Source organism: Crocuta crocuta, unplaced genomic scaffold (assembly GCF_008692635.1).
Source record: "Crocuta crocuta isolate KB4526 unplaced genomic scaffold, BGI_CrCroc_1.0 scaffold7, whole genome shotgun sequence".
In the NCBI taxonomy this organism is placed as follows: domain Eukaryota; kingdom Metazoa; phylum Chordata; class Mammalia; order Carnivora; family Hyaenidae; genus Crocuta; species Crocuta crocuta.
In genome coordinates, this window is record NW_027531904.1 from 10,688,730 (window position 1) to 10,713,729 (window position 25,000).

The 25,000-nt window shown below is 48.6% G+C and overlaps 1 protein-coding gene across 5 annotated transcripts in view; it reads right to left on the minus strand.

The window, feature by feature from the left end:
- The window catches only part of ZFAND6 (zinc finger AN1-type containing 6), a 69,589-nt gene that overhangs the window by 17,220 nt on the left and 27,369 nt on the right, over positions 1-25,000 (minus strand). For 2 of the 5 annotated variants that reach the window (XM_077774402.1, XM_077774401.1), the window contains exon 2: positions 10,385-10,570. The exons of 1 other annotated variant lie outside the window; for it this stretch is intronic. The gene's annotated coding sequence lies outside the window, so the exon portion shown is untranslated. Of the gene's footprint in view, positions 1-10,384; positions 10,571-17,001; positions 17,163-19,526; positions 19,621-25,000 lie in introns of those variants that run through there. 2 more of the 5 variants (XM_077774400.1, XM_077774404.1) reach the window with 2 other exon arrangements.

Genomic DNA, 25,000 nt, shown 5'->3' on the forward strand with positions numbered 1-25,000 from the left:
AATAAATTAAGAAAAAAAAAGGCTTTTGTGGGGGAGGAAGTAAAAAGAGACTGAGAAACACTGCTCTCTACCACAATTATCCTGTGTTGCCTAGGATGATGTTAAAATGGTATTTCTCAGGGGGGACTTAACAGGACCTTCCCCAAGGGCACACACGAACCTTTCTGCTTCTGGCTGGTAAGCACGAGCAACCAGAAAAAAGAAAATATTCCATTTCTTTAAAAACTTAATTGTCACAGATTAGAATATGACTGTCAAGTTCTTATTCACAATGACTGCTTCTGAACAATAAACCTCCAAACCATGAACAGCGGCAATGTCCCCGAACTGCCCCACTCAGCAGCCAATTAACAATTATCTTCTCAAGCTGAGCTTTAAAAAAATGAACGTTATTATCCTGGCAGATAAAAAGCACAAAAGATTTCACAGGCTATTTGAAAAGGGGAAAATAAAAAAAAAGACAACCTCACTTACTCGTCTCTAGGCCACAGAATATACCCTTCCATCACCACAACCGTGGTCTTCGTTCATCCCAATGTGGGGAAGATGGGAGACAGTGTGGATGCTGCAGTCCGGCCTGTCCGCGGCCGCACCTCCTTGCAGGGGATGACCCTGCGGGCCCACTTCTCAGGCTTTTCGGAGGGAGGAGGGAGGGGAGGACCCAGTGGGCCCATTTCTCCGGCTTAGGAGGGAGAAGAGGGAGGGAACGAGAAGGCGAAACAATGCCTTAACTGCTGTACGGCGGGACTGCAAAGCTACAAGCCCAAGGAGGTAAAGGATATCAGCGACAGAAACGGAAAAGCTGGTTAGCATGGTATAATTAAAAAAACCACTCTCTTCCCCTCAGATGGTAGCACAGTTACTCAGAGCTTACTGAGGGCCAGAGCTGTTCCCACTGTTTTATTTCTCTCATTTAATCCTCTCCGGAGCCCGGCGCTGTTGGTGCCCCATTTTAAACACGAGCAACTGATACTCAAAGAGATTCAATAACTTGCCCAAGGCCACATATTTAGGAAGCTGGGTCAGTGTCTTTATCTCCTCATAACAAAGAGAATGGCTTTCAAAGTCCATTGTGTCCCTACCAAACCTTAACTTGTGAGCATTCATGAATTATTATTCTTTTCATCGAAAGATAATTTAAATTTTTATTCATTTATTCATTATTCATTTATATCATTATTCATCGTAAGATATTATGCAGCTTTAATCAGCTCAACCAAGCTCTTGAGAAAATTTGTTTTTTAAGTCTTTTACCTAAGAAATTCTCATTGGCATAAAAAAATTCAAGATCAAATGTTTTAAGACTGCAAAGAAAACTCATGACCGATTATTAAAATTCTGACAAAAGACCTGCAATGAACGGATGTAACACAGTCTCCACCGCGACTACAAAGCGTGTCAGTTACACTTCCCTTCCTCTGCTTCGTGCCCTGGAGTGTGAGTCGGGTCCCGGCCATTTTCACTCCGCAATGACCCGCGTGCTCTTCCTTCCCATTCTAAATCCCCTCGTCACCTCACAGCCGCGATATTTTAACAGCTGTTCCTTTCAGTGTTACCGCACCTCTTCCCAAGGCATTTATTTCAATTCTCCTGCAATAGCCAGTTGCCATCACACTCCTTCCGACTTAGTGACCGCAGAAGCATCTGGAGAGGGGCGCTAGACCCGGCTGCCCCCCTCCCGGCAGCCCGGCTTCCCTCGAACAAGGGCGTTACTGAGTCCTCAGGCCCGGCTCCCCAGCAGGTGCGCACAGCCCCCACGCAGGTTCAGGACGCGTGTGAGTGCGGGCGCAGAGCTTCCACCCTTGCTCGGACCCGCGCCTCCGGACGCCAAGCGCACTCCGTGGGCAGGAAACGAGTCCAGCCCCGTTGCTCTGGCCACGCTGCTCCTTTCATGGTGAACGCCGCCTGCTTCTGTCTCTGCCTCCATCGACCTTTACGTGTCTCAGGAAGCGGCTCTAACCTACTTCTTCCGGGTCAGCCTCTGCTCACCTCACCCCTCCTCTGCTCCTCCTCCCACGGCAGCGCCCACCCTGTGGGGGCACCTGTGCCTTACGGCCTACAAATCACCTCCCCGCTCAACTGCAGGTTCTCCTTTATGCTTATTATGAATCCCACAAAATATGTTCTTGAATCAAGACGTTTCATGATGGTAAGAAGTAGCCACGTCAGGCAAAAAATGGTATTTTCCATTGAAAGGGGGAGAAACCAGTGATGAAAAATGTTTTACACCAGAGTCCTCCTAATTTATATACTGAAACAGTCATTCAGCAAGAATGACCAATAATAGACCAAGCCAGTTACACACGTACATTTCTTCATCTCATTGTTTTTCTCCCTCCTCTTGAAAGAAATAGGTTGGACACATAACTTATAATGAGGAGTTTGTTCACAGAAGTTGGGAACTGGTAAATGCACTAAATCTGACCCATGGCCATGTTTGGTTTACTACCACACATTAATTTTCTTATAATTAAACATTAGTATTAGAAAATTAGGGGATGTGGGGCACCTGGCTGGCTCAGTCAGTAGAGCACAGAACTCTCAGGGTTGGGAATTCAAGTCCCACATTGGGGGTGGAGACTACTTAAAGTAAAAACTTGGGGTGTCACATAAAAATTCCAGACTTCCAACTTCTCTCAAAAAATAGCAAGACCTGACAACAGTGGACTCGTGTTCCCCAAATTAGAGCCCACTGGCCAGGGCCCTCCCCGAGCCCATGCTTTCAATGTGAGGCCACCCTCTCTTAGTTACCTGATGGTAACTCAGCCTCACGAGCATGAGTCTTTAATTCCTAGGGAAGCACCTATGACCTTTTCAGCTGGGATTTTTACTATTAACTTTAGAAAAAAATTAACACATAATACGTAGGGTTATATAACACACACTAAACTCCGAACCAGGAATCCAGGCACAAAGCGCTAGGACAGTTTCCCCCTAGCCTTCGCCTTCTGGGTCACTGGAATACCACTCGGACTTGCCTAAATTATCTTTGCAGTTTTATCAAATGAAGATCCCAGAAGAGAGCAAAGTAGATTTATGCTACATTATATATTTTTTCTTTTTCTGTTTTAATAGTAATTAACCAACAGAGGAACACGTATCCTGCGTGGGTGCTGGAGGTTAGTACTTCCTGAGGTGTACGGTACTCTCCCAGAGTTATGAGCACCCAGACCTACCAGCTCTCGTGTGGGCAACACCCCTGTGCTCTGGAGGCGGGGGGTGTCAGGAACCTCTGCAGAAACCAGAGAAGCCCTGGGAAGGTCCGTAGAGCAGAGAGACCAGAAAGCACGACTTGATACAAAACACCCGGGTCGAGCGCTACTGGTTCAGACAAAGCACGGGGACGTGGGGCCGGGCGCTGCTGGGCTGAGGACACCCCGCAGCGGTGTGTCTGCACAGCAGGCCCCGGCCCCCAGCCCCGCTGTCTGTCCCGCTGCTGCTGGGGCTGAAGGACAAAAAGGTGCACATCTGGCAAACATGCGGTAGCATCCGGGGATGCTCTCCGTTCCTTCTTTCCCAGCACATGATGAACTTGCCATTTCCGGCGGCCTAGGCTACATACAGAGAAGGGACCCCGAAGTTAACTCTATGAAATGCAAACGTCCCGTTCCCAGTTACCGCCGCACGGAAAGTTCGCGGACAGGTGTGCTGCGTCTCACAGACAGGCCGCCGTGGGTCTGTGAGGACCACAGGCTCCAGAAGCGCTCTGACCGCACTCCCAGCTCGTTTCTCGTCCCGCCCGACGACGCTTAAATCAAGGGCTGTCAAATGTCCCGTCAATGACCAGAGGGCTCCAGAGGCCACACTGTCTCTGTCACAACCGCTCACCTGTGCTGCTGTCCTCAAAAGCACTCAAGGACAACACGGAAGCCAATGAGCACGGCTGTATTTCAAAAAAAACTGTACTTATGGCCAGAAAAATTTGATTTTCATAGACTTCACATCTCGAAGTCTCACTCCTTTGATTCCCCCACAACCACTTAAATTCCAGAAACCATTCTTAGCTTGTGGGCTGAACAAGAGCAGGTGACAAGCCAGCTGTCAACTTCTGGATTAAATGAGCAAAGGACCCTGGCCCTCACGACGGAGGACACGGGAGGCGGGGCAGGCCGGGGGCCAAGCAGAGGCGCTCAGGGGGCCGAGGCGCGCTGCCCCACACTGAAAGTAAACCGCAAGTGCTATGTGCTCTCGCCGGAGCGCATCTCATAAAGAAGCAGACGCTCACCCCCCCAGGGCGGAGAAAGGACTAGAGAAGGCAGCCCCTCGTCCACACCTGCAGCTCACGTGTGTGCACGTGGGGAAGCGCAGCCGTGCTGTGAAGGAGGACAGAAGTGCTCTCGCTGCACACCCGCCTGCCTTGAGCACACCGCCTCCTCCCCACGGCCGGGGAGGTCCGGGACCTGAAGGACTCCAAAGCCAGGAAGGTCCTGTGCTGACGGGGACCTGGGCCCGCCAGCACCATGTCTCTCGTCACTCCTTCAGGCAACAGAACCTTCCTCCACACGGGAGGAACACTTAATTGCTTTGGGCAGGCCTGATGGCTGTCCCCACCCCCACCCCCGGACCCGCCGGGGCTCCGAGGGGAACGGACCCCAGCAGGGCCGGCCCCCCTGCATTTCACTGGCGCCGCTGGTAAAGAGGCCGACTTTGCTCCAGGGTTACCAGCGGCGGGAGACAGTGCAGGGTAAGCGAGAGCACTGCTGAGGGCCTCCTTCGCCAAGTGACGATTACAATGGTAAATAAAGGCACAAGGCGGAGGGAGGGTGCTGGACTCCTGCACCCATCTTGCCGAGGACCGCTCCCTCCTCAGACTTGCTGGTGCCGTGAGGCAGACTCTGGTTCTGCTCCAGTGTGAGCTGGGTTTGTCACTCGCAATTCAGAGTTCTTAGGGATGTTGGATTCAAGTAGGAGATGTTGCCTGACTGATGAAACTCTCAAATTAAAGGGAAGAGTCAACGTATATCAAAATGAAAAGTATTCCATCACTTCAACCGAGACGTCCTATACGGCAGAGAAACCTACAGAAACCAACAATTCCCATTCTTTATTATAAAAATATACACGTCCCAAGTGCAAAGCTTAAAATTTCACAGACTGAACACTGTAACCAGCACCCTTGTGCAGAACCAGACGTCGCCGCGAGCCTCCCCAGGCTCCCTCACCCCTCCCCCAGCCCCGTGCGGGCCTCTAAGGGCCTCTTGCCGCCCTCCAGTTCAGAGAGGGACTGCCCTGCGCATGCACGCGGGGTCTGGCTTCTCAAACTGTGTCTGAAAAGCAACCATGCCAACGAGGCTGACTGCAGCCCCTTCATTCTCACGTCCATCTAGAACATGTGATGGTACGAATGAACCACTATCCGTCCTAATGCTGACGACAATATGGGGACTGTTCAATCTGACGATGATGAATATTGCAGGTTTGAACATTACTGAATGTGTCTTTTGATTAACAAGTGTACGTGTTTCTGCTGTGTGTGTAAACGAGGAGTGGCTGCACCAAGTCACGGGGCACACAAGCGTTCCCTGCTTTTCAAAGGGCTGTGTTCTGTCCCTCGATTTTACCAAAGACCTAGAGTAGTACCTGCTTTCTTTGAGAAATCTGAAGATGACTTTGGCTTTTATGGAAAAAGGAAAAAAGCGGAAACCGTGCTGCGTGCTCACCCTGCAGCAGCTGTTTCCGAGGCAGTGCACACCCCTCCGAGCCCCTCCCTGGCACCCTGGTGTCAAGCTACCCCAGCTCTCAACCGTGCTGCGAACTCTGTGCTTTGCCCTGGTTGATTCCGTGCACACATTAGCAGCGTGTCCTGATGCGCCAGAAAAGCCTAAGTGATACCACTTCTGGGTCGAGGAACACTCAGAAAGTCTTTTGTGCATAGTAATGGTAACTGCTGTGTTTTAGCCTGTTTCAGCGTCCAGAAGGTTTCACAGGAACGCTCACTTTTGGACAGCGAGACAACCTGCACATAGGTTCATGTTCAGCAGGCGGGTGACTGCCAGGTTCCCAAAGTGGCCGTACACATTTACGCTCTCCTGGCAATAATCAAGTGAGCGTTTGGTTCCTCCTGATCTCACCACCAGGCAGCACTGGCTGCTGTCCTGGGCTCAATGGTGGCCCTGAAGATACATCTCTGTCCTGGTCCCTGGAACCTGGGAGCACTGCCTGGTGGGATGAGGGGCTTATCCTGGCTCACCTCAGAGGACCCAAAATGCAATCACATCTTATAAAACAGAGGCGTGCGGAGGAGAAGTGGATGGAAAGACCGGCGGAGCCTAGAGCGATGAGGCCTAAGCCACGGAAGACACGCGGCCACCAGAATCTGGAAACGAGGTGTGTGTGCTCTCCTGGAGCTTCCCTAGGGAGCACGGCACTGCCGACACCTGGATGTGGGCCTCAGGCCTGCTGAGCCGCGAGAATAAAGTCTCGGTGTTTCTGAGCCTCCTAAGGATCCATACATCTGCCTGTCCAGTGTCTGTGCTTGCATGGCGTGCGGGGATGTGTCCCTGGTCTTGTCATGTCCAAGGCCACGAAGACCAGGGCAGCTGAGCACACGTGCACGTGCTTCTGGCCATCTGCATGTCCTCTCGTGTGAAGGGCCTCATTCAGGTTCTGGTGCATCCTTGCTATTGGACTGACTGTGAACAATTTTGACAAACTTTCCCTGCGTGTTTCTGTTTAGTTACTTGATAAATCTTTGCCTTACTCCTTGGTCACGAAGACGTCCCCTCCTCGGTCACGGAGATGTCCTCTATGTTTCTCGTCCACATTATGACCTTACTGCTCCCACTGAGCTCTGGAATTCAGCTGGAGTCGGGTTTTGTGTTTTTTTTTTTTTTTGCGTGCAAGGAGGGAGAGATTCAGATTCATGTTCTTCCACATATGGATATCTAATTAGTCCAAATGATATACTGAATGAAGACACTGCCCTTCCCTACCGCACCGCTGCCCACACGCTGGGCACCAGTATGTCCGTCCCTCTCCTGGACCCTCACTCCTCCGCTGGGCCATCTGCCTGTCCTGTTGGAAAGGACTAGAGATGTCGGGTACCTGGGACCAGCCCAGGCTTGGATATCCAGTATCAGTGCATTCCACCTCAAGACTGTGCTGCTTATCTGTGGCATCTTTGCGTTTCCATACAAATTTTAGATTGTTTGCCAGTTTCTACTTTAAAAAAAGACGTGAGAGGATTGTATTGAACCTAAAGATGTACAAGCACAAAATGTGCCTCGATTTACATAGGTCTCCTCTATGTCTGCAGTGGTGCGTGAGTGTTCATGAGGCCTCCCACACCTTGTCAGACACTCCTGCGCGTCTCATCTGTTAAAGCCGACTCCGAGTGGCATCCTTTAAACTCCCATTTTCTACTTGTTTGCCGGCAGCCCCTAAGGCAGCCCCTAAGGGTGCCCGCGATGCCCAGGCCTCCTGAAGTCGGGCTCTCTGCAGCTTCCTCCTACACGTCAGCGCTGACCTGGACGCGGACACGATGCTACAACTCTGACCTGTTCATAGAAGATGCTCCCTCTCCCTTGGGTCACTCGCTGGGAAAGCCACGTACGTGGCTTAAGGAGGGGCCCGGTGCTGAGTAACTGAGGCTTCTGGCCAAGAGCTGTGTGAATGAACTTGGAAGCTAATTCTTCAGCCCCGCTCACATCTTAAGATAAAGATCTTGGCGAACATGCACCGCACCCTCAAGGGACGCTGACCCAGAACCACGCGGCTCGGCCACTTCCATACCTGACAGAACCGACGTGGGATAACGCGTCCGTTGTTTCAAGCCTCGAGTCTGGAGGTCATCTGTCACGTGGCAGGTGATAATTAGTAGACTTCCTCATACAGAAGCCTCTCGCTTCTGCTCTTGTCCCCACATGGTCTATTTCCAACACAGCGGCCTGTGACCATGTCAAGTCTGAAGCAAATCACGCTGCTTGCCCCTCGAAATCCTCCAATGGCTTCCCACTGACCAAGAGTAAGAGCCAAACTCCTCGCCATGACAAAGGCTCTTCGTAATCTGGTCACCCATGATCCGACCCCCACTCCGGCCAGGCGTGTTCTTGGCCCCAGGACTTCGTGCTTCCAACACCCAGCCTCCGGACGGCCTTAGGACGTCGAGGTGCCTCGGCCCCCTCAGGTCTCTGTTCAGGTGGTGCCTTTCAGGGAGGCCCTCCCAGCAGCGCCCTGTTTAAACTGTCCCCGGCATCCTTTCCAGTTTTATTTTTCTTCAACACTCTTAATTTCAATCTTAATTTACTGTTCAACTACACTTAGTTTGTGTGTCTTCCCTCCACTAAAATGATATCTCAGTAATGGGAGGGATCTGGTGTGTTCTGTGACAATACCGCCAGGCACGGGGCAGGCAGGCATCAGTATTTATCGGACGCTCGTGTGAATGGAACGCCTTGCCACCTCTCCAGCACACAACCTGTAGTGCCTGGTATTCACCCCAAGGCAAGAAACTAGAATGGACTCTTTTTTTAAAAAAAACCTGAATTTGCTGTTTGAGAAAAGACCTGGGTCTGCCAGCAGGGGGCACTACACACAGTTACGTGGTTTGTGCCCCAAGCAAAGATGGCTGGCTTGGTGCTCGAAGCCTAGGGACATCTTTTCCAATTCCGATCACTCAGAGACAGCGTTACACTCAGCGATTTACATACCAAATGTGGGAAGTTTATAATTAAGCTAGGGTCAATTTTATGTTCTCAAACTGACGTAGCTCAGTTTAAAGAATCAAGACCTGGTTGTTTGCACAAGACAATCCAATATCCTTTTTGGCGAAAGTGGGGGGGGGGGAGGAGCCCATTCATATTTTCCCACTGGGTCTCACATTCATGGGCTTTCATTCACTTTTCTTCTCAAAATTAGGATCTAGATACACAAGATCCACCTGCATAACCACTTTGTTTTATTCTCTCCTCTTTGACCTAAAAGCTAATAATTCAGTCTTGCAGCCCTTGCTTCATCCTCTGCACCACCCCCTTTTAAGGATACTCTTCCCCTAAGGCAAACTCCAATTTAGCTTCCAGTATTTGCAAATGAATCTCTCTCCCTGATTTCTCCTGTTTAATATGGTCACCCGCCAAATGTAAATCTCTTCTGTTCGGCTACAACTTTGGACAACAATGTTTAAAGGAGCGTAACTGGCTTTCCTACCCAATTGTGTTGCATAGTGCTGCGCGCCCCAAACCCTGCTGTGAGGACTGGGTGAACATCAGTGCCGCCAGTGCTCACAACAGTTCCGTGAAGTGGGCACTGTCACCATCCTCATTTCACAGATGAGGAAATGGAGGCTTGGAGTCCAGGTACGTCCAAGGTCACACACGACCACTGGGTGAGGGGACCAAGTCACCTGAGGCAGTCCGGCTGCGGTCCATGCTCTCCCTCAGTAGTTCCCGAAGCTTCCCTCTGTACCCCTGGGGAGCCCAGAGCCCCTCTCCGAGGTGCAGGAGGTCACACCTGAGCTGGTGAGCTGCCTCTGTTACTGTACCGACTGGCAGTATAAAAGCAATGGAGGGCTGGACAGCTGGAGCCTCAAAAGGACAGTAGGAGCCAAAGTGTATGAGTCGTCACCGTGTACTTCACTGATGAACTCTCACCCAAAAACTACAGAGAGCCACTTCCGCTTATGAATGCTCTTGAGGGAGCAATAAAATCACGAATTTTATGAAACCATGACACTGACCACACCCCACCGTACGCTTCCTTGTGGGCTCACTGTGACACCTGCTGCCGTGGCAAAGTGGCCCTCGTCCTCATTCCCCCCACAGCCCGGTGCAGGCGCCCCCCCCACCCCACGGTGCCCCCTCTCGGGGACAGGCCTACTGAGGAAGCACACCCACACACGTTCAGAGGAGAACGGACAGCGACCTGTAGTCAGCAACCCTGACCTCCAACAGGAATTGAACTATGAATGACGAATGAGTAATACGGTCCCCTAAGGACTGAAAGTTAATCTAAAAAAGAAAAAACATTAAATACACAGAACAATTATTTTCTCAAGATTATATTCCCGGCACTGCAGATCAGGGGTTGGTAAACTTTATGTTTCTAAAGGGCCCTGGGGAAAAGAGCTCGGGCTTGGTGTGCCGCGCGGTGGGTGCTGCCGCTGCTCACCTCCGGTGGGGTGGTGAGACAGAAGCCACAGACGCAGTAAAAACGAATGGGCACACGGAACGTTCCGGGTGGACAGTACGAACTGGGCACCCATTTCCTCCTGGGGGCAGGAGCCTGACGGGCTATGAAAAGAGAAAACTGACACCACTCTTGGATGCAGACCCTCCCACAGCCGGATGACCCCTGCCCGCGAGTGCAAACGCGAGTCCGTCCCGACGCGGGCCGTCGCTGCGGCATCAGTGCGTGAGAACCAGAGCTGCAGAAGCAAACGGCCTCCTACCTTATTCACGTACAGAAGGAAGGACAGTGCGCCGCGTTTATGAACAGGCTCGTCTGTGGATAACCTGAAAGGGCTACAAAGGGCCCAGGTTCTGGACGGTGCTGACCTCCGGCGAGCAGGGAGGCGTAGCCGCGACGAGAGGCTGACTCTCTCCGCTTCGGTGTTTCGAATTCTTCACACTTTCTTCTGTTAAATAGATGGCATGTTCACGTAGTTCAGAAATGAGAAGCAATACAAAAACAAAAACAAAACACAATCTCCAGGAGGTACTTTCCATACGTCCACGCCTTCATAGGGGCTGAGCATCCTGCCCAAAATACCCTTCCTTCCACCCGCTGCGCACCCCCTATTTTCTGCACGTTTTGTTTCTATTTATCCTTGTAGATCCCTATAGAGATGACTGCCCTCGGAAGCTTTCCTTGAGCTCTCGGCCCCAGGATGGTGGCGCCTCTACTGGGCACTGCCGCACCGCCTGCACACGCAGCTCTCACAGCGCTCCGCGTTCTGTGCTGTCATCAGCGGTTTGTTTAATAGTCTGCGCTTCACACTCGTTCTGCAAAGGCAGGATCACAGTCCCACACTGGTGGACACGGGGCCCAGCAAACAGCAGGCAGTCATGTGTGCTGATGGATGAATGGACAGATGAATGACGTGGAAGAACTAAAGAATTCAGTACTTCTCAAAAGTCCAATGCTCTTTAGTTCTTTTATGATAAACTATGTCAAAAATAAATGTGTTCTTCTTAAGCACCAGTGACCCTAAATATACCTTTGTTACTGAAATTAAAAATTTGTCTAATCCTGGGGAAAAAAATGGATGGGCATAGCTGTGTTCTAATAAAGCTTTTATTTACAGAAAGAGGTGGCCAAAGTGGGTTGGTGTGGCCAGTGGGCCACAGTTTGCCAATCCCAGTTCTGGATCCAATGCCAGGCACATAGCGATAAGTACTGAAATAGATGCTGGGTGAGCAAATGAATGATTTCCAAAATGTTTTAGTTGGAATAGTATCAGAAAAGATATAGCAAAGTTATCCAAGAAAGTCAGTTTTATTTTCTTTTGTCCTAGCTCTCCAGCAAGGGTGCCTGTGTGACACACTTATGGTGCCTACTGACCCCCCAGAGACTGTATAAAATAGAAGTTATGACACAGCTCTGCTCTCAACGATCGACAGGTGTAGGACAGGAACATTCATGTGGGACTTTCATGTACCTGCACAGACAGCACACCTAACTCCAAAACTACAGAAAGCCCTCCTGGCCACAGAAATACGAAATGCTAGTAAGCAGCACCAAAAATATAGTTAGGGAACTTGATTTTCACAGGGGTGTTAAAAAAAAAAAAAAATAGATGCCCAAGATAATTGCTAGGTATTTCAGAAGGTGACTTCTTCTCTCTTTCAGTGAAAATGTGACCCCATGGGGCGAAGGGTAATTCACAAGTGCTCTGGGGGAAGGAGGCACAACCGTGCGCCCTGCAGAGCCACACGGCACAGGCGGCGCAGTGGAAAGAACAGATAAAGGACTTGATCTTCGCGTTGGTTCTGATTCTGCAACCTTCAATTTAGATAAAGGGTCAGCTTCTGGTTCCTAGTATTAAAATTCAGCGATAACCTGTCTTTTCTAATTTACAGGACCTGGGAGATCAAGTGAGCTCACGACTGCCAAACACTTTCTGACCCACGAAGCCACAGAAATCTCCACCCCAGTGGCCTTTTCAGATCAAACGCCTGCAGTTCACACAGAGGGGAAGCGCTGCGAGAAGCCGCAGAGGCCGCAGCCATAAACTTGACTCTACCCCTGCCCCTGCCTGCGGTGACAGAGGGCAGCACCCGGGAGGTCCCCTCACCGCGGACCACGCCTGCCCACGAGCGCATCTCAGTATACATGTCACTTCCGACTGGGGCTAGGGGAGGGTTTCCAAATGCTCCTCTCAAAAGTTCGTGAAAGTTACTCCGGATAACTGCCAGTGAAGAACCTAAGTGCTTGTACTTAGTACTGACTGGAGGTGAGGGGGTGGGTAAAGGCCACTATGTGGTCTCACTGGGGCGGCGAACCCCGTGCGCCTGGGGTACAGGAAGATGGGAGCGGACCCACAGGGTCAGGCCACAGGGACAGGAGGAGGGCGCAACAGGCGCTGGTCGCTAACACCTCACTAGGCACCACGTTACAGACCCACTCTTACTCTGAAAGGGACTGCAGGCGACCTTACCAGTGTGGCTGTATGACAACATCAGAAGGAAAAACGGCCGTAAAATAAGGAGAGGTCAACAAACAGAACACGTGCCCGTAAGGGCTTATTTGCAAACGTGGAGGCAGCACCTGGCTCTATTCTTCCTGGCAGCTCCGCGCAGGACAAGACTGGTGAAGAGGTAAAGCACCCAGAAGAAAAACAAGCTCAACTACCCGTAAGCACGGGTAATCTGGACTCAGATGACAGAAGGGCTCTTGGTCTGGTTTTAGGAGCAGAGCACACCGGAGAGGGCCGACACGATCTGTAAAGTAAAATGCAAGTTTCTGGGGTCGTTGACCAGTACCGCCTTTCAATATAAACCCCAGAATCGTGGCCAGTTTCAGTGAACGGCCAGCCGACGAGAAGCCAGAGCGCTGAAGCTAAAATCTGAAGGCATCTAAGAGTATGCACGGTCTTCCCGTCATGCTTAGCATCCAGGCAATGCTTCTCGGAGCTGAATTCTAATCGATGACGGTGGAGGCAGAGGACGACAGTGGGGAGAAAGTGAAGGCGGAAGACTGAAACCTCTCTGCTTCAACAATAGGTTCTTCTTAGTATTTACAGATCAGTGTCCGGCAAAGACTTCATTTGAACTCAAGGGTTTAAATGGCTAAAACACAAATACGGAAAATCCACTCTCAGTTCCCAATTAAGAGCGTGTGATGCCCAACAGCAGGCCATCTGAGATGAGGCCTAGACACCGGCACCGACACTCCGAGCACGGCCAGGCGGTCAGCCCGGGCAGGCGGCCACTCCGCCTCTGGCTGCAGATGCTCAGAGTACCCACGGGTCATCGTTCCCTCTGACGTTCTCCAAACTCCTTCCCTAAATTACGAAACCACATCAGAAAACCTCATATTTAAGTCTTGGCAAACACTCTGTGAAAATGCCACACAACAGCCCCCATATCTGTGGGGGGGGGTACTCAGCACTACATCCGTCACTGTCTCCCTGTCAGCAACGTCCCCCCCCCCGGCCCACTGTGCAGCACCCACAGCCCTCGGCTCCTGCTGTGTGGCTGGTACCACGGTGGCCCCTCCAGGCCAGCTGGCGGGACCTGGGCGATGGCCCAAGCCAGGGACCCAAAGCCGGGGGCGGGGGTGGGGAAAGGGTAGCCCCACACACATGTAAAAAGATACCACACCGTGAAGTTCTCGCAGTTCTGTAAGAGTTCTCATTCTCATCTTCTGTCTTGAGTGAGAATGGGTGTCTCCAGTATGTTCTGCCCTCTGATCAGTGTGGTGGCCAGTGACTCCTTGTAGGACATGAAGCCCCATTTCTACTCCTTCATACACCCTGGCACCTGCACCGTCTCTAAACACAGGGGCAGTGACCACCCAGCCGACGGCCACACACAGGAGACCCCTGGGCACCAGAACTCCCGACTGATGCCTGCTCTGCCCTGAGAGACGTTAGAGAAGTGTGCCCCCCCGCGTCAGCACCGCTTTCAAAGGCGTTTCTGGAGTCGCACGCACTCTGCCAACGTCTACACGTACACGACGGCTCACTTTCCTCCAAGAAGCAGTCACTCTTGACGGAACTCAAGGCTTACAACACTGCTCCATGCGCTGCTCATCCCACCTGAACTTTTGAGGACTTGTACGTGGACTAAAGTCACTTCACCTAAAACCCAGAGAAAACACACCTCACCCTCACCAGGATTTTGCAAGAAATAGTTCTGTTTCCCTCCTGCTTCCTCTGTGGAGTCACGTTTGCTGAAGGAGCCAATCTTCTGCGCTCAAGTAAGAGTTGTGTGTCACCAGGCAAGTTCACCTTTGATGTAAATGCATTACCGATTCAAACCCAACTGTCTAGAAACGTACCAGCCACAAATGGCTACTGAGTCTGAACTGGGGCTGGTGTGTACAGCTGGCCAGAGCAGGAGGTCAGGGGAGCTGGGGTCCCCATTCTCCTACGAGGGACATGTCGCCCACATGCCCACCTGAAAATACCTTACTTTGTGATTTCCAAATTCTAGGTTTGGTACTTTGGGTGTTTTGTTAATTTAGACAGAGAGAGAGGGGGTGTGTGGGCACACGTGCGGGCAGGGGAGGGCAGACGGAGGGAGACAGAATCTCAAGCGGCTGCACGCTGTCAGCGCAGAGCCAGGGGCGGGCCCTGATCTCAAGAACTGTGAGATCACAACCTGAGCTAAAATCAAGGGCCCGATGCTTAACCAACCGACTGAGCCGCCCAGGCGCCCTGCGATTCCAAATTCTTAATCCTAAAGCCTTACACTCTGTTACTGAGGACTGAGCGCCCACTCGGGCCCCTCCTCTTCAAGCAGCGGTGGCGGTATAACAGCCCAACAGTGCGGGGGAGCGAGGACACAGAGCCGCACAGGAGCCCGCGTCGAACCAGAACGTCGCTTCTACAGAGGACAGGCCCAGAGGCACAGATGAAGTCACACGCTCGGTAGAACGTGCTCGGAGAGGGGACAGCTAGGATCTGAACCCACGCAGCCGGACTCGCGGCCTAGGGACTGAACTGTGTCACACGGCCTCCACAGCCCCCGAGCTCCGCGCTCCCGCTCCCCCCGAACGCAACAGTCAAAGAGGTGAAACGGGTGCGAACGCTCTAGGGGGACTCTGTTCCGGAAGTGGGCGCAGGGTTGGCGAGAAGGCGGCGAGGGGAGGTAGAGGCACGCGAGGCAGAGGCAGGCGGCTGATGGGCGCTGCTCCCGGGCCAGGCACAGCCCACGTCCCAGCGGGGGCTCGAGGACAGGCAGGCCGGAGCAGAGCCAGAAAAGGAGAAAGCTGCGGAAGTTTCTCTTTCCCACATGTGTCCTTCCTGCCTAATCTCCTCTTCAAGCTCGAAGTTCCGTCAGGAACGTTCTGAAGGCCTCCTCACCTTGAACTGTCTCGATTCCTGACACAAATCTACCAAGAGGGGAGGGAAGGGACCCAACAGCAGCGCTGGGCCCCGCCGGGGAGGTGCCACGTGGCTCGGACTGGGGCGCTGAACTCGTCAGCACTGAGATCGGGGAGGCTGGGAGCGTCCAGGGCTCCTGGAGCGTCCGGCTTAGCGGAGGCCCCCGAACGGCTGTGTCCACCGCCCAGCCTGAGAAGGGGGAGGGCACACGGCAACCCCGCGTGCCCGCACTCCTGAGCAAACCGCACCCCTCCTCCGGCCCCGGCCGGCTGCCACTGCCAAGAGGTGCCCTCCTCGCGGGCTTGCTAACGCCCCCGCGCCGCCTCCCTGACCCCAGAGACTCTCAATTTTGACTTTCCTTCAGCCAAAACTTCTATGAGGTGAGAGACAAAGTAAATTGGTGCAAATTTATGCAAATATCCTCCCTCCCACCCCAAGCCTCGGGAACAGTTAGTAAGGGTTTCCTCACTTTAATCTACACGCTCTTCAGGCCGCTTTCGGCGGCTTGGGTCGTTCAAGTTAGAGTCTTACTCCTAATCCTGCCTTGGAAAAAAGCCAATTCAAAACACAAACAAAACCAGGGGACAGGAGGAAAAAAGTCACCCCCTCCCTGCGGGCCTCCAATCGATTCTTACTGATGGCAATAACTTTCATTAAGAGAAAAAGAAATTTTTCTTCAACAGGTACTTATATTATTATTAGAGCACATTTAAAACACAAAATTGGCAAGTTTAAAAGACTTCCAAATCCATTTAAGGAACAAGAGTTCCTTTATTTAGAAATCTATGTTCTCTCTAGTTAAACAGAGCTATTCAAAATTACTACTTGTAGGGGCGCCTGGGTGGCTTAGTCGGTTAAGCGTCCGACTTTCGCTTAGGTCATGATCTCGCGGTTCATGGGTTCGAGCCCCGCGTCGGGCTCTGTGCTGCCAGCTCAGAGCCTGGAGCCTGTTTCAGTCTGTGACTCCTTCTCTCTCTGACCCTCCCCTGCTCACGCTGTCTCTCTCTCTCTCTCTCCTAGAAATAAATAAAAAATATTTAAAAAAAAATTACTAATTGTAATTTAAATTGTGAAATTATTCCCGAGTAATTTCCTATATTAATATGTAACACTGTATTTCCAAAATACATTTTTGTGGTTGTCTGGTAAAAATATTAATATTAAAAGGCTGAAATCAATTCCAAAATAAACAGCAATCTAAAGAATTCTGACCTCTGGCCTCACTATAATACGATTAGGTAATGCAGATACCAATGCTTAAAATAATTGTGAAAAAAAGACACACGGTGACTAATGATTCTTCCTTATTGTTATTCTCAAAACTATTGTATAAATAAAAATCTACCGCTCACTCCACCCTCAGTGCATTACCCACCAGAAAAAAACCAGACCCCAAAGAAGGTCTTATGCCGACTGAAGTGTACCTACGTGTACCTGCAAGCACCTGAGATTAAACATTTAAGTGACCGCCCCCATCACACAGGGTCACACAGGGTCCCAGGCTTGAGGCTACTCACACAGTTGAGGCTGATGCGCAACCAGCTGTCCTGTATCTTGAGACAGACATTAGCTTCCTGCCTTCCCTATCCTCATAAGCAGCTACTTAAAGTCTGAGTTTTATGCAAGAAAACATTTTAAAGCCTTCAGTGTTTTACTGCAGCAGACTTCAGATTCATTCCTGTAACACATTTAACATGAAACAGAGTTGAGACAGTTAAAATTGTGTACATTTTAATTGTCTAACATTTTAGGGAGTGCTTTCACTATTATAGCTACATAAAAACGGGTGCTGAGGTAAAATTAAGAAATAAAAACATTTCACGTGGTATTTGACACCGATGTAGAATACAGCAACATGTAACTTTACCATATAGAGTTTTCTTCACCTGGCCACAGGCTAGGTGGGCAAGGATTACTTTTTATGCAATCATTTATATCTCAAATAAGCAAAACTAGGTATTTTTCTGTTTCTCTAAAGTTTAATTTATTTAGCATAAAGGTCCAGCAACTAAAGAATAACTTTCACAAGCAAACAGTCAACAGGGAGGGTTTCAGAGCCCCAAGACTCTCCCTTGGGACCCTGCTGGGTGGGGAGAATGAGGTTCCTGGTCCTGTTTCGACTGAAGAGCCATATTTCTGACATTTTCTATGAAAGTTTATGGCACATTTACCCACCGACTCACACTTCCATAGTGGCATTTCCGCTACAGGTTTACCAAGTGTTAGAGGGCCTGTCTGGAAAATTAAACCTCATTCAATCAAAACGTCTTAGAATACCTGGATATAATTACTTTCCACCTACATGGCCTCAAATTTCTACAGAAAATTTTAGGAAATGCTTTAGCACTTCACAGAGTAAACCTGCTATTTATATTAGCAACGTGGTTTAGAAACACCCTAAGAAACATCCACAGACTCAAATTTCACTAATTTTTCAGGTATTACTCAGTGCTGAAATAAGCTACTACACATTTGCTTTGCTATACAGGTGCTTACTTACAATCTTATACTGTACATATAAATGAACTAAGAAATAATTCAAACCCACCATCTTCCAACTGGGGGTGCAGCAGAAGGTGCACCTCCTTGCTAAAACTTCCAAATCAGGTCCATTTCTGCTGACGCGGGCAGCAACGCAGAACCAAAGTAAGAGGTGTGCGCTCAACAACATGCAAGGAGAGTTTTAATACGCCCCTCCCCAAACAAATAAACTCTAGAATGCCAATAAAAAGCTGACTACAGAACACCTGGAGAAGACCAGGTAACAGATGTTATCACCAAGAAGCTAGCCCACAAGCGGCTAATACACAAACATGTCAGTGGCATGAAACCATAAAATAAAAAGGGAGGAAAAAAGAAAGAAAACAGAGAGGGGACTAGGAGCGACAGCGGGCGTGGGAAGGGAGACAACCCTGATGGCCACACACCACACTAACGCCAGCTCCCCTTCCTCCCCAGCGGCCTCAAATATTTTCCCTCCACACTGTAACTTCTGTTTAATCTTCCGCCATCTTCTACCTCACCTAGTGGAAGGGATTTTGCAAGACTAAGAGCACAGCTTTGACTACTGTATGGTTATTTGCATCTTATGCCCATACTCCGTTTTTTTCTTTTGGCTTGTCAAGGAGGCACAGAACAATAGAGAAAAGCTCACGAACAATTCACTTTGGAAAGGCGTGGAATGACAGTACACATCGTCTGGCTCAGAGTCTAGCAAAGACAACAGGAATTGGAGGGGCAGATCTCCAGCAAATTAGAAAGTCAAGGCTGAACAAGGGTGACGCAGGAAGAAGGCATGAATTTTCGTCTCCTATACTCAGTATCCTTTCCATCAGCTGTGAGCACCCCGGGGCCCAATACTGACTGTACTCTTTCACAGGCTCTCCATCAGATGAATCTCTTCAACCCGACAGCACTTCCTTATTTAAAGAAGGCACTTAAACAGGCCCAGAATGTCTAACTGCGAAACAGGGCAAGATAATTTATCCCAACCCTCCAAATTCTTGTGTTCCCTCCCATTTTCTCAGGCAGAACATTATCAAATCCTCTGCCCACTGGACCTAAGTACTAGCTTCCCAAATTTTCCTCTGGTCTTAACTCAAACGCCAATCTCTGAATGCAGCAGGCTGATGCTCTTTTATTTTTTTTTTAAGTGTTTATTTTTAAGAGAGAGAAAGAGGCAGGGGCAGAGAGAGGGGGGGAGAAAGGATCTGAAGCAGCTCCAGGCTCTGCTCCGATAGCACAGAGCCCAATGTGGGGCTCAAACTCTCGAGCCTTGAGATCATGACCTGAGCTAAAGTTGGACACTCAACCGACTGAGGCCCCCAGATGCCCAGCTCGATGCTCTTTTAATACAAGAATCAGAATAATCCACATTGTAGAAGAAAGGTGACTAACTCAAAAGTAAAACTTAAGTCCATTTTGAAACGAAAGTCCCTAATTTAAGAAATAGGACATGTGTATGTAGGATGCACAACCGAATCTACTTAGGAGGGCAGGAGGCAAGTTTTCAGGCATCGCTTGCATCCAAATCAACTCTTACCTGTCCTGCCAAGGAGGCTATGACATACACGAGTCAGCAGAGCTCCCTTCAGAGTCTTCATGAATCACTAAGTCAGACCGACAGAGTCTGCAGCTGCGTTTCCAGCAAAGTCCAAGCTGCGACACTACAAACCGTAACCTTTACCTGCAGCTTATGTGTTTTCCCTTAACTCAGACGGCTCGACACAGTTCCCAACTCTGAGGAGAAAGGCGATCTAGAAAGAAATGAAAAAAGGCTCCAAAAAAATAAAACTTAGTAGAAGGCAGAAATACTAGGTGGAGGGGACAGGAACTATTCCAAAACAGCCACTCAAAATTTAGGTTTTTCTTACAAATGGGAGTGTTAAATAAGGAATACCATTTTAGAAGAGGTTTTACAGTTAAAATTAAAGGTGGCTGCTTCTTTCGGGGAAAGGGAGGAGACAAAACATGAAACAGAAGTACAAAGAAGAAGAGAGAAACAGCCAGCAATCCAGCCTTTGCCCTACGATGGGCTGCAGCCTGGAGGTTCCACAAGAGGTATTCCTCCTCCACCCAAACTAGGAGACAAAGCTTCCATTTTCGCCAGAGCAAAGGTCCCGCCCCCAGGTATTCACACGCACGTCCACGGAGAGGCCTGTGCTGGCCGGTTCACAGTGGCCTTATTCGTGATTCACGCAGCCAAGTGCTGGAGACAGCCCAGGAGCCGTCAGGCCGTCCGACGTGACTGGGTGGGCAGATCGGGACACGTGCACACACGGACACTACTTAGCACCAAACAGAACGAACTTCTGGTCAACGGCACGAGGGAATCTCTCTCATGCGAAGTGAAAGCAGACAGACACAAAGGACTACGAAATGTGTGATCCAATTTACATGAAATGCTACAAAAAGCCAGCAGGCCGCTTGCAGGTCCAGGGACCCAGGGAGGCAGAGGGGGTGGTGAACTCCAGAGGGAGACCAGGACACTTTCTGGGTAACGGAGATGTTCCACACCATGGTCATAACGACATTCGCCATAACTAAAACTGCACACTTAAAATTAGCTCATTTTATTGCATGCAAATTTACTTCAATGAAGCTGATTTTTAAAAATAGGACGAAGGAAACAGCCATTCTGATTCAAACCATGATGGACCCACAGCTATGCTGGGTAGATGGCATTACAAGTTTGAGTTACACCAGGAGGAGCCATGTTACAGGAGTTCAAGTTCCTGTAAGACCAGTTCTACTAAGCAGCTATCTCATTCTTGTATCTTAAAATAGGTTTCTAAAAAATTATCCTCATTTAGATAGGAGCAGAGAAACAAATTTTTCCCTTTCTTATTTTCTCTCTATATGCACCTCTTTAATCACCACAATGCCTTGAAAACGACTTGATACCCTGAACAAGATCAACTTACTGCTTTTTATTTTTTATTTTTAAGGAATCTCTACACCCAATGTGGGGTTCGAACTCATGACCCCGAGATCAAGAATCGCCTGCTCTGACGGCTGAGCCAGCCAGGTGCCCCTTGGACTACTATACAATTAACAAGTTTATTTTACAACAAGCATAAAGTGTGAACAGAGCTTGAACATGTTCATCATCAGTTTTTAAAGTTGGGGAAAGGGGGCTTATAATTCTGACAAATTCTCCTAAACCATTTTTTCCTGTTCCTAAATTTTTAAAAAGGTTTAACTAGGGGCGCCTGGGTTGCTCAGTTGGTTAAGCGTCCAACTTCGGCTCAGGTCATGATCTCGTAGTTCATGTGTTCGAGCCCCATGTGGGGCTCTGTGCTGACACTCAGAGCCTGGAGCTGCTTCGGATTCTGTGTCTCCCTCTCTCTCTGACCCTCCCCTGCTCACACACTCTCTCTCAGAAATAAAACATTAAAAAAAATTTTTTTAAAGGTGTAACTGACATGAATTTATTGCATTTCAACAAAAGACACCCCCCAAATAAAGGTAGCATAGATTATTCTTTTCAGGAATTACTTCTGAATGTTTCCTAACTCTTCAGAAAATACAGAGAAAGCAATTTCCTTATACTTTCTTGCTCAATGATTAAAGTTATGTTACAAAATAATTCATGTTCCTGAAGTTTTCAATTCTCAAATAAAAGCTTCCATTTTTTAAAAAAAGATCCTTTTCTTGAAAAAAATCAATAACCAGTATTCAAATATAAAACCTAAAGATAAACTTATAGTAAATTGGGTAATGTGAAGCCAAGAAGACTTCTTCAGGTATTTTTTAAAATTTTTTAAAATAAAAGTATTTTTTAAAATTTTTTAATGTTTGTTTTTGAGAGAGAGAGAGGCAAAGCATGAGTAGAGGAGGGGAGACAGAGAGGAGGAGACACAGAATCTGAAGCAGGCTCTAGGCTCCGAGCTGTCAGCACAGAACCCAATGTGAAACGACAAATCCTGAGATCATGACCTGAGCTGAAGTCAGAGCTTAACCGACTGAACCACCCAGGCGCCCCAGAACTTAAAAGTATTTTTAAGAAAAATTAGATTTCAAACATTTTTAACTTGTCTACAACTAAGTTCAGATGCTCAAAAAAATAGCAATTTAAGAATAGCCTTTCAATTTGAACAATTTATTTTCCATTTTAGTAGTGTAATGGTCATTATCAATATCACCAAGCTACAATACTCAGGGGCATACACCTTCAGTGAACCCGCTTACTCCCCTGCTGACTCTGCAGAGCCGGGGGGGTGGGGGGAGGATGCAACAGTAGAAGACACAAATCCAGCCTAAGGTGTTAGGTGGGGTCCTTTCTCCCATAACTCTTACCACTTAGAAGTCTGAATAAATTGTTACTACCTATCCAATAACATGTTAATACTGAATAACTGTTAGGGCTTTAAATATCATTTGCAGTTTATTATATTCTGTTCATTTAGAGTACTGAGTTCATTAAAAAAATTTTAATGTTTATTTTTGAGACAGAGAGAGCAAGGAGAGGCAGAGAGGGGAACAGAGGATCTGAAGCAGGCCCTGCACTGACAGCTGAGAGCCTGATGCGGGGCTTGAACTCACCAGCTGTGAGGTCGTCTGGAGGATTAACCAACTGAGTCATCCAGGCACCCAGGTATTGATGTTTCTTAATTTTTTTTAATGTTTATTTATTTTTGAGAGAAATCAGAGCATGAGTGGGGGAAGGGCAGAGAGGCAGGGAGACACAGAATCCGAAGCAGGCTCCAGGCTCTGAGCTGTCAGCACAGAGCTCGATGCGGGGCTCGAGCCCACGAACCAGGAGATCACGACCGGAGCCGAAGTCGGATGCTCAACTGACTGTGCCACCCAGGCGCCCCTAGGCTGATTTTTTAAAAAGTTTCTAACAACCATCAAACCTTTTTATTTTCTATAAGTCCTCTTTGATTAATCCCAGTTAACAGTTATCTTGCATATAAATACCATCTGTTGCAAATGGGATAAATCCATGGAGAAAAATAAATACAAAAACACCACTGCTAAGAAACAGCACATGTTAATACAAAAGTCACTTTCCTGCTCAAAGTTAAACCACGTAATGCAGCCTCTTACAATCTGATTGACACTAAATTTTAGAAGCTGTCTGTCTTGCTCACCACTGTAGTTCTAATACCTAACACATCTGCATAAAGCAGGTGCTCCGGGAACTCCAGTGCTTATTAGATAATGGACCAACATCTGACCTGCATTTATACATCTCAGGGACACAAACCCAGAGCCTCTGCGGATCAACCACGGGCAATTCAATCTCCCACAGAGAAGTCAAATTACCAGTCTTTTTCATCTTTAATTTTTAGGATCAATCAGAGAATGCTTTAGCAGCATAGAACTAATCTGGCTTAAATTAGCACCTTTCCTCCTTCCAGGCCATTAAATAGTCAGATTAATCTAGAACAATCTGAAAATAGAAGGCCAGATGACAAGTCTGTGTGTTTAAGATTTTCTAATTTATACTACGTTCTCTCCGGGAATTGAGCGGCACCCACAGGTCACAGAAGACGTAAGAGCACTGAAGCAGCAATCTCTTTCTCACATCGTTAAAATACCCACACATATACTTTCACTACTTCTGCTGAAGAAAGCACTAGTAACTGGACTAATTTTCAATTCTCCCTTAACTGGCAACAAAAATAGAAGCGTATTAGCTTGAAAACTATCTAGTAGGCGTCAACCCCAGAATCTGCACTGACTGGGTTTCCACCTTACACAGAGGTCTTGAGAGTTTCAATTCTTACGTTAGTGATACCTGACTTATAAATTGTCAGGCAGGCCGGAATCAGTAATTCCAAGATCAGCTTTTTCTCTTCTGCTTCTAGGTGGGGTTAAAATCATTAAATAAATCACTAGGCCCCATAGTCTTTGAAGCCCTCAGCCCGAAGCTTCAGCAGCAGCAACAGGTCCTATCACAGCTCCTGGGTCTTAAATCTTAAAAATCCAACCTGGCTCTAGTACTGGCCTCAGCGTATTGATGGGAAGTCAAGTCCCAGTGACCTGGCTTTACATTAGCCAAAAACAAAGACCAACTGAGAAGATGATTCAAAATGTCAAGAGATAAAGTAGGTTTAAAAAGAGTTTTCCTGAACTGATCACTAAACATGGATTTCCCTACAAAACCATCCACATCAGTGTTTCTCCAGTACATGGAGTAACAGCAACAGAAAATGACAAATTCCCAGGTCCTCTCCCAGCCCAGCCGCATCAGTTTCTGGAGACTGAGACCAAGCTCCAAGGGATCCTTGGACTCCAGGTGGAGAACCACCACTTTACACACACACTGGCAAGGGGCGCCTGGGGGGCTCGGCTGGGCGTCCAACTTCAGCTCAGGTTGTGATCTCATAGTTCATGGGTTTGAACCCCACATCGGGCTCTGTGCTGACAGCTCGGGGCCTGGAGCCTGCTTCCGATTCTGTGTCTCCCTTTTTCTCTGCCCCTCCCTTGCTGGTGCTCTGTCTCAAAAATAAATAAGTGTAAAAACATATTTTAAAAAAAAGTATTTTGGATACATACTGGGAAATATTATTTTAGCACAGAACACAGTAAGTACATATTTGTAGCTAAGAAGAAAATAGTTTCAAATTACTGTAAAGATGGTAACTGTAGAATAATTTAGTTCAACTAAAATTAGGACAAAGGACACACCTCAAAAGTAATCTGTCAAAACACAATGGCTTCCCATGATAAACTTTGGAGAGCCGCTATTTAAAATTTTAGGAAGTGCTTTTTGTTGGACGGATGTAAGAAGACATGGTTTACAAGTCTAACTACAGCAGCTGGTCAGGAACAAGAGGTTCAGGGTTTTGCCATTTAGTAGTCAACTTGATAACCTAAATAAGAATGGTATTAATGGAGAATTGGGGGCGCAAGAGTTTAGCGAAACTCTGGGGAGAAGAGGGTTAAAGCACACGGGAAGGATTTTTCACGACGCTCTGCCCTGCACTCACGTGGTGCCCCGGCTCCCGGCACAGGGCGGCTCGCTCTCCCGGAGCCGCGGGAGAGGCGCCGGGCCGGGCGAGGAGC